The sequence below is a fragment of the Spea bombifrons genome, chromosome 3 (genome assembly GCF_027358695.1).
Source record: "Spea bombifrons isolate aSpeBom1 chromosome 3, aSpeBom1.2.pri, whole genome shotgun sequence".
In the NCBI taxonomy this organism is placed as follows: Eukaryota; Metazoa; Chordata; class Amphibia; order Anura; family Pelobatidae; genus Spea; species Spea bombifrons.
In genome coordinates this window covers 85,235,434-85,242,779 of record NC_071089.1, presented here as the reverse complement: position 1 = coordinate 85,242,779, position 7,346 = coordinate 85,235,434, and positions in this window count along the sequence as shown.

The following is a 7,346-nucleotide window of genomic DNA, read 5'->3' as shown; positions in this document are numbered from 1 at the left end:
GTGTCTGGGTGTCAGTGTGGCAGAGCCTGTCCTGGTGTGTGTGTTTGGTGTTGGTGTGGCAGAGTCTGATCTGATGTGTGTTTGGGTGTCGGTGTGGCAGAGCCTGTCCTATGTGTGTTTGGGTGCTAGTGTGGCAGAGCCTGTCCCGGTGTATGTGTGTTAGTGTGGCAGAGTCTGTCCTGGTGTGTGTTTGGGTGTTGGTGTGGCAGAGTCTGTCCTGGTGTGTATTTACGTGTTGGTATGGCAGAGCCTGATCTGGTATGTGTGTGTTTGGGTATTAGTATGGCAGAGCCTGTCCTGGTGTGTGTGTCTGGGTGTCGGTTTGGCAGAGCCTGTCCTAGTGTGTGTGTTTTGGTGTTGGTGTGGCAGAGTCTGTCCTGGTGTGTATTTATGTGTTGGTGTGGCAGAGCCTGATCTGGTGTGTGTGTTTGGGTGTTGGTGTGGCAGCGCCTGTGTGTGTGTGTTTGGTTGTCGGTGAGGCACAGCCTTCCTGGATGTGTGTGTTTAGGTGTCGGTGTGGCAGAGCCTGTTCTGGTGTGTGTTTTGGTGTCGCAGAGTCTGTCCTGGTGTGTGTGTGTTTGGGTGTTGGTGTGGCAGAGCCTGATCTGATGTGAGTTTGTGTGTCGGTGTGGCAGAGCCTGTCCTGTGTGTGTATGTTTGTGTGGCAGAGCCTGTCCCGGTGTGTGTGTGTTAGGGTGTCGGTGTGGCAGAGCCTGTCCTGTGTGTGTATGTTTGTGTGGCAGAGCCTGTCCCGGTGTGTGTGTGTTAGGGTGTCGGTGTGGCAGAGCCTGTCCTGAGTGTGTATGTTTGGGTGTTGGTGTGGCAGAACCTGTCCTGGTGTGTGTGTGTGTTTGGGTGTTGGTGTGGCAGAGCCTGTCCTGTGTGTGTATGTTTGTGTGGCAGAGTCTGTCCCGGTGTGTGTGTGTTAGGGTGTCGGTGTGGCAGAGCCTGCCCTGTGTGTGTATGTTTGGGTGTTAGTGTGGCAGAATCTGTCCCGGTGTGTGTGTGTTTGGGTGATGGTGGGGCAGAGTCTGTCCTGGTGTGTATTTACGCGTTGGTGTGGCAGAGCCTGTCCTGGTGTGTGTGGTAGGGTGTCGGTGTGGCAGAGCTTGTCCTGTGTATGTATGTTTGGGTGTTAGTGTGGCAGAGCCTGTCCCCGTGTGTGTGTTTGGGTGTCGGTGTGGCAGAGCCTGTCTTGTGTGTGTGTGTGTGTTTGGGTGTTAGTGTGGCAGAACCTGTCCCGGTGTGTGTGTGTTTGGGTGTTGGTGGGGCAGAGTCTGTCCTGGTGTGTATTTATGTGTTGGTGTGGCAGAGCCTGATCTGGTGTGTGTGTTTGGGTGTTGGTGTGACAGCGCCTCTGTGTGTGTGTGTTTGGTTGTCGGTGAGGCAGAGCCTGTCCTGGATGTGTGTGTTTGGGTGTCGGTGTGGCAGAGCCTGTTCTGGTGTGTGTTTTGGTGTGGCAGAGTCTGTCCTGGTGTGTGTGTGTTTGGGTGTTGGTGTGGCAGAGCCTGATCTGATGTGAGTTTGGGTGTCGGTGTGGCAGAGCCTGTCCTATGTGATTTTGGGTGCTAGTGTGGCAGAGCCTGTCCCGGTGTTTGTGTGTTAGTGTGGCAGAGTCTGTCCTGGTGTGTGTGTTTGGGTATCGGTGTGGCAGAGCCTGTCCTGGTGTGTGTGTTTGGGTGTTGGTGTGGCAGAGTCTGTCCTGGTGTGTATTTACGTGTTGGTATGGCAGAGCCTGATCTGGTGTGTGTGTGTTTGGGTGTTGGTATGGCAGAGCCTGTCCTGGTGTGTGTGCCTGGGTGTCGGTTTGGCAGAGCCTGTCCTAGTGTGTGTGTTTGGGTGTTGGTGTGGCAGAGTCTATCCTGGTGTGTATTTATGTGTTGGTGTGGCAGAGCCTGATCTGGTGTGTGTGTTTGGGTGTTGGTGTGGCAGCGCCTGTGTGTGTGTGTTTGGTTGTCGGTGAGGCAGAGCCTGTTCTGGTGTGTGTTTTGGTGTCACAGAGTCTGTCCTGGTGTGTGTGTGGGTGTTGGTGTGGCAGAGCCTGATCTGATGTGAGTTTGTGTGTCGGTGTGGCAGAGTCTGTCCTGTGTGTGTATGTTTGTGTGGCAGAGCCTGTCCCGGTGTGTGTGTGTTAGGGTGTCGGTGTGGCAGAGCCTGTCCTGTGTGTGTATGTTTGGGTTTTAGTGTAGCAGAGCCTGTCCCGGTGTGTGTGTGTTTGGGTGTTGGTGGGGCAGAGTCTGTCCTGGTGTGTATTTACGCGTTGGTGTGGCAGAGCCTGTCCTGGTGTGTGTGGTAGGGTGTCGGTGTGGCAGAGCTTGTCCTGGTGTGTGTGTGGGTGTTGGTGTGGCAGAGCCTGATCTGATGTGAGTTTGTGTGTCGGTGTGGCAGAGTCTGTCCTGTGTGTGTATGTTTGTGTGGCAGAGCCTGTCCCGGTGTGTGTGTGTTAGGGTGTCGGTGTGGCAGAGCCTGTCCTGTGTGTGTATGTTTGGGTTTTAGTGTAGCAGAGCCTGTCCCGGTGTGTGTGTGTTTGGGTGTTGGTGGGGCAGAGTCTGTCCTGGTGTGTATTTACGCGTTGGTGTGGCAGAGCCTGTCCTGGTGTGTGTGGTAGGGTGTCGGTGTGGCAGAGCTTGTCCTGTGTGTGTATGTTTGGGTGTTAGTGTGGCAGAGCCTGTCCCGGTGTGTGTGTTTGGGTGTCGGTGTGGCAGAGCCTGTCTTGTGTGTGTGTGTGTTTGGGTGTTAGTGTGGCAGAACCTGTCCCGGTGTGTGTGTGTGTGTGTGTGTCTGGGTGTTGGTGGGGCAGAGTCTGTCCTGGTGTGTATTTATGTGTTGGTGTGGCAAAGCCTGATCTGGTGTGTGTGTGTTTGGGTGTTGGTGTGGCAGCGCCTGTGTGTGTGTTTGGTTGTCGGTGAGGCAGAGCCTGTCCTGGATGTGTGTGTTTGGGTGTCGGTGTGGCAGAGCCTGTCCTGTGTGTGTATGTTTGTGTGGCAGAGCCTGTCCCGGTGTGTGTGTGTTAGGGTGTCGGTGTGGCAGAGCCTGTCCTGTGTGTGTGTTTGGGTGTTAGTGTGGCAGAGCCTGTCCCGGTGTGTGTGTTTGGGTGTCGGTGTGGCAGAGCCTGTCCTGTGTGTGTGTTTGGGTGTTAGTGTGGCAGAACCTGTGCCGGTGTGCGTGTGTTTGGGTGTTGGTGGGGCAGAGTCTGTCCTGGTGTGTATTTACGCGTTGGTGTGGCAGAGGCTGTCCTGGTGTGTGTGGTAGGGTGTCGGTGTGGCAGAGCTTGTCCTGTGTGTGTATGTTTGGGTGTTAGTGTGGCAGAACCTGTCCCGATGTGTGTGTGTGTGTGTGTGTGTTTGGGTGTTGGTGTGGCAGAGTCTGTCCTGGTGTGTATTTACGCATTGGTGTGGCAGAGCCTGTCCTGGTGTGTGTGTTTGGGTGTTGGTGTCGCAGAGCCTTCTTGGTGTATGTGCGTTTGGGTGTTGGTGTGGTAGAGTCTGTCCTGGTGTGTGTGTTTGGGTATCGGTGTGTCAGAGCCTGTCCTAGTGTGTGTGTTTGGGTGTTGGTGGGGCAGAGTCTGTCCTTGTGTGTATTTACGCGTTGATGTGGCGGAGCCTGTCCTGGTGTGTGTGTTTGGGTGTTGGTGTGACAGAGTCTGTCCTGGTATGTGTTTACGTGTTGGTGTGGCAGAACCTGTCCTAGTGTGTGTGTTTGGGTGTTGGTGTGGCAGAGTCTGTCCTGGTGTGTGTGTACGTGTTGGTATGGCAGAGGCTGATCTGATGTGTGTGTTTGGGTGTCGGTGTGAAACAGCCTGTCCTGGTGTGTGTGTGTTTACGTGTTGGTGTGGCAGAGCCTGATCTGATGTGTGTGTTTGGGTGTCAGTGAGGCAGAGCCTCTCCTGGTATGTGTGTGTTTGGGTGTCGGTGAGGCAGAGCCTGTCCTGCTATGTGTGTGTTTGGGTGTCGGTGTGGCAGAGCCTGTCCTGGTGTGTGTGTGTTTGGGTGTCAGTGTGGCAGAGCCTGTCCTGGTGTGTGTGTTTGATTATCGGTGTGGCAGAGCATGTCCTGGTGTGTGTTTGTTTATGTGTCAGTGTGGCAGAGCCTGTTCTGGTGTGTGTGTGTTTGGGTATTGGTGGGGCAGAGTCTGTCGTAATGTGTCTGTTTGGGTGGCAGAGACTGATCTGTGTGTGTGTGTGTTTGGATGTCAGTGTGGCAGAACCTGTCCCAGTTTGTGTGTGTGTGTGTGTGTGTGTGTGTGTTTGGGTGTTGGTGGGGCAGAGTCTGTCCTGGTGTGTGTTTGGGTGTTGGTGTGGCAGTGCCTGTCTTAGTGTGTGTGTTTGGGTGTTGGTGTGGCAGAGTCTGTCCTGGTGTGTGTTTAAGTGTTGGTGTGGCAGAGCCTGATCTGGTGTGTGTGTTGGTGTGGCAGAGCCTGTCCTGGTGTGTGTGTGTTTACGTGTTGGTGTGGCAGAGCCTGATCTGATGTGTGTGTTTGATTGTCGGTGAGGCAGAGCCTGTCCTGGATGTGTGTGTTTGGTTGTCGGTGTGGCAGAGCCTGTCCTGGTATGTGTTTTGGTGTGGTAGAGTCTGTCCTGGTGTGTGTTTTGGTGTTGGTGTTGGTGTGGCAGAGCCTGATCTGATGTGTGTTTGGGTGCTAGTGTGGCAGAGTCTATTCTGGTGTGAGTGTTTGGGTATCGGTGTGGCAGAGCCTGCCCTAGTGTGTGTGTTTGGGTGTTGGTGTGGCAGAGTCTGTCCTGGTGTGTATTTACGTGTTGGTGTGGCAGAGCCTGATCTGGTGTGTGTGTGTTTGGGTGTTGGTATGGCAAAGCCTGTCCGGGTGTGAGTGTTTGGGTATCGGTGTGGCAGAGCCCGTCCTAGTGTGTGTGTTTGGGTGTTGGTGTGGCAGAGTCTGTCCTGGTGTGTATTTACGTGTTGGTGTGGCAGAGCCTGATCTGGTGTGTGTGTGTTTGGGTGTTGGTATGGCAGAGCCTGTCCTGGTGTGTGTCTGGGTGTCGGTGTGGCATAGCCTGTCCTGGTGTGTGTGTTTGGGTGTCAGTGTGGCAGAGCCTGTTCTGGTGTGTGTGTTTGGGTGTTGGTGTGGCAGAGCCCATCCTGGTGTGTGTGTTTGGGTGTTGGTGTGGCAGAGTCTGTGCTGGTGTATGTGTGTTTATATGTTGGTGTGGCAGAGCCTAATCTGGTGTGTGTTTGGGTATGGCAGAGCCTGTACTGGTGTGTGTTTGGGTGTTGGCGTGGCAGCGCCCATCCTGGTGTGTGTGTTTGGGTATCGGTGTGGCAGAGCATGCCCCAGTGTGTATTTGGTCATCTGTTTCCTGGCACTTTACTTACTGTAGGAATAAATTGAACTATTTATTTTTTATTTATTCAGAGATAAAACGCCCTCCTGAATTTGCAGTCACTTCAGAGGACAATTGGCCCACTTCAGAGTTCCTTGGCCCAGAAATCAGTGAGAGGAAAAGTAAAGGTTTTCTGTTACTTATTCTATTTTAATCAGCATATTTTATTAGAAAGGATTAATAGCACTAAATTGTGACTTTGAGCGTCCCATGTCATTACTTTTTTTTTAGTGTACTGACAATATATAGTGTACTATCTGTCTAGTACTAATGTTCTCTTTATCCAGTACACATGGATGTCGAGGAGTTAAAATTCTGTCTATTTTTAATTTTATTTCCATAAAAAGGCCCGAAAATCCTCAGCACCAGGCCCACGATGCTCTTAATCTAGCCCTGCTGCCAACTGCTTCCATGTCCCTGTCGCCTTTCCTTCAGCTCCACTTCTTCTCTTGCCTCTTCTAGTTTTTCTTTCTTCTGTCCTCTTCTACCTGTTACTTGTTCTGCTGAGAACTTCTTCAAAAGGACGAAGAGTGTGTGCTTGGAGGTTCTGCTCCTTTGAGGAAACACTTTAGAAGAACTGGACAGGAGAAAGACGATGCGTGTTCGCATTTCAGATACAGCTTCATTGAGCCATGTAGACTCAGTAAAGGTTGCCAGAGGGCCACTTCAGCCACCAATCTCTTCAGCAGCAGTTACCCTCCAACAAGCTTCACTGAATCTCTGTGGCTCAGTGTAAAGAAGCATAATTTGGGACACATCAGGACTGTCACTGCAAAATCAGACAGTTGGCAAGTATGGCATGTAATATGTCACTTGCCTCACCTGCACTCATAAACAACTCACTTTTTAGCAAATATACTTTGGTAAATGTCAGGCAGTTAATAATATATATGTGCACCTGGTGTGAGGGTTTAATCTCTTATGCAAACACTATGATTTTACAAGGAAGACTTAAATTTTAAACAGTTTTCCAGATAAATATATTATCACAGTATATTTATTCAGTAATGTAGGAAATATGAGAAAACTGGCACATTGGAAAATACTCATGATTTACCCCTTTGTGATAGTCCTTTTTAGTCCACTGATGTACTTGATACATCATGTGTTAGAATAGGGGCCGCCACACTGATCACACCCAAGATTATAGGTCTCCCCCTCTAACATCTCTTGCACAAGTGTCGCACCCTTTGAGAGCCAAGGGGGTGAATAGTGATTGTCACAGTTCACTTTCCCAAAGGACGCTTCAATTGAACTTATCATTTTTATCTGGGGATTGCAAGCATGGGGTTTATAATTTTTTATTTATTGTTAAATTGCAAACACTACCCCACTATCCAACAGAACAGGGAGAGTGGCAAGGGGAGGGATAGTATGGGTCTGTATTAAGCTCTTTGTAAACATGACTTATGGCTGACAAAGGCTTTTGTCGGTTTTATGGAGACCACACATGTGTACTTCTCTTTTTCATGAATCTGACTGCATTATTCTGGCCTCTTGGAGTAGTTACGCAAAATGGCAGAGCCATGGTGCACACCACAGGGACAACCTCTCCTCCATTCCTCCAATCAGGGGTGAGGTTGCCCCCATGGTGTGTGCCACTGGGACATGGAAGTGTTTGGTGGAGAAGGTAGGAAGCCATTGATAAAGTGTGAGAGTAAAAAAAAAAAACAATGAAATACAAACGCTCTCTACTTTGTTTGTTTTGTTGGGGCCCCTCCTCATTTTCGGATATGCTCAAGTCTAATAAATACACTAGAAAATGAAGTTGATGCCCCATAGAGGTCACATGTTTCCAGAATCAATTTTTTATTATTAACTCAATTTGGTCAAAGTACACAGATAAGGAAATGACCAAGGAAACAGAGAACAGGTAAACCCACACATTTCAAAATATCATGGGAAATTTACCAACATTTGGCATTGTCTGCCTAATGATGTGGGCGTGTTCTTTAAAATAAGACGTACTTAAGCATAGGAATAATGACACTGCTAATCACCGCAACCT